General features: G+C 46.3%; 1 non-coding gene across 1 annotated transcript; it reads right to left on the bottom strand.

Annotated features, from left to right (window-relative positions):
• Positions 1-536: 536 nt before the first annotated feature.
• TRNAR-CCU (transfer RNA arginine (anticodon CCU)) lies at positions 537-609 on the bottom strand. Its single transcript has one exon. It is a non-coding gene; the product is annotated as a tRNA-Arg (tRNA).
• Positions 610-1,946: the final 1,337 nt, after the last annotated feature.

The following is a 1,946-nucleotide window of genomic DNA, read 5'->3' as shown; positions in this document are numbered from 1 at the left end:
CAGGCATGTTATTTCGAGAGAGTTCAACATTTTGAATTTCTGCCATGTTTTGATTTATGATCTTCCCATCATTTTGCACGCGATTACCAACCCTAAGGAAAGAGGCGTGTTGTGCTCCTTGATCGATCACTGTGATGATCTATAATTAAATCTATTCGTAATCTGTAAATTTTATAAATATGGATAACTGTTGTGATAGTATCCGTTCATATGGCTTCATAAAATTAAAAAGCAGTTCATAAAACTAATCCGAAATAAAAAAAGAAATGCAGTCTCAGGTTGAGCATTGGTGATACCATGTAAGACACAATTTAGGCATATCAATTAACTGTTCATCAATGTATCTGTCATCAAAAAACTATTAGTAGTCATCCAGACACTCCGCATTCCATGTGGTCCAAATACGTCGCTCCCAATCTTGCAAAGAAATCTTCATAATTTCTCTGGTTCTTCAATTATGTTCCAGTTGTGGTAAATGCGAGTACCAAATTATTAATATTGCTTCAGTCCAGGCAAAGGTAAGGAAAAAGAACCTTCACCCCAGATGGGACTCGAACCCACAATCCCTGGCTTAGGAGGCCAGTGCCTTATCCATTAGGCCACTGGGGCTTCACATTAGTCACTGTGCCCTCGTGTTTCCTATAGTAAGTGCTACTGCGCAGGCGCACGACTCCGCACTAACGTCCGTGTTATTTTTCTCTCAGGCACACTTCCGACTTGTCGCCATAGACACTGTTTTGTGTTTTGCAAACAACTTTGCTGTCACTTGACGGATCTTCGAGATACTTTCAAAACTTCAACTGCACCCTAGCAGAAATCCGCATCGAGGATGCATTCTAGGTTGTCGGATTTCTGCGGAGCACGCGCTGGGACGCTACACTGAGTCCATCAGGCGGACATAAGTGTCCGAGTCATGGCGGGAGGTGAATCCCGGCGACAGGGGATTCACGCTGTCACAGAGGTTACCACCTGCTCAGCTTCTGTGCTCTCGTCTTCCGTCTGCTGCGGACGGGCTCGGGCAGGCGCTGTCGGGGGGGCCTGTTTTCTAGAGCACAGAAAGCAGAAAGCTGCAAGAGTGAACTGAAGGGGCAGGGAGAGGCCTTATGTGGATTGAAGAGGCCCCAGATGGCTTCAGGATTACGCTGTCCCAGTATTCCGTGTTCACACATTGAATTGCAGCAGCGGAGGGCTCTGGGCACCGGCACGTTTTTATTTACAAATTAAGCACTGCTGTGGTCACACTAACAATGGTCTGCACTTGGCGCGTACATGAACTCTAACAGTTTTGCTTGTGCAATGGAGAATGCGTTGGTTAAAGCTACTGTTAAACACCGTGGCCCTGCCTCTGCTTAAAGAGGGAGCTGGGTTTTCCCTCTAGGTGAGTGCCATGTTATTGCACGTGCCTGCAGGAGCATGCCAGGGCTGCTCTTAGAACCCTGCAACCTCTTCCCAAGCAGTGCTGTTGGTAGTGCACCTTCTATTTGGTACACAACAGTGCACTTTCTGACAGGTTTTGTGGCATTAGACCCCTGCCTTTAACATGGTGCAAGCACATAGGCAAGGAGCTCCCTCGTTTGCACAGGGTCCATGCTTCCATTGAAATGAGGAAACATCCCCTTCTGATCTTTACGGAATATGCCTTGCACTGGTGCTATCCATACCACTGAAGGGGCCACTCTGGCTTCTGCAGTCCTTTCTTTAACACCAAAGTACATCAGGAGTTCAAACAATCTGTGCACACTACACTGTGCCCCCGGAGCGCTTTGTGTATTATGGCCCCATGCATCCTATGCATTTAAATAGTTGGGTTGGAGAATGAGGAGAGAAATACAAAAGATGGGGATGATTGGTAGGCACCAGTAATTTAATTTTGGAATGTTTGAGAGGAGAGTGTAATGCTGATAATGTAGTTAGAAAAAGGCAGCATGCCTTTTATTCTCCCCCCT

The sequence above is a fragment of the Pleurodeles waltl genome, chromosome 1_1 (genome assembly GCF_031143425.1).
Source record: "Pleurodeles waltl isolate 20211129_DDA chromosome 1_1, aPleWal1.hap1.20221129, whole genome shotgun sequence".
Taxonomy (NCBI): domain Eukaryota; kingdom Metazoa; phylum Chordata; class Amphibia; order Caudata; family Salamandridae; genus Pleurodeles; species Pleurodeles waltl.
This window is presented reverse-complemented; position numbering and strand designations above follow the sequence as displayed.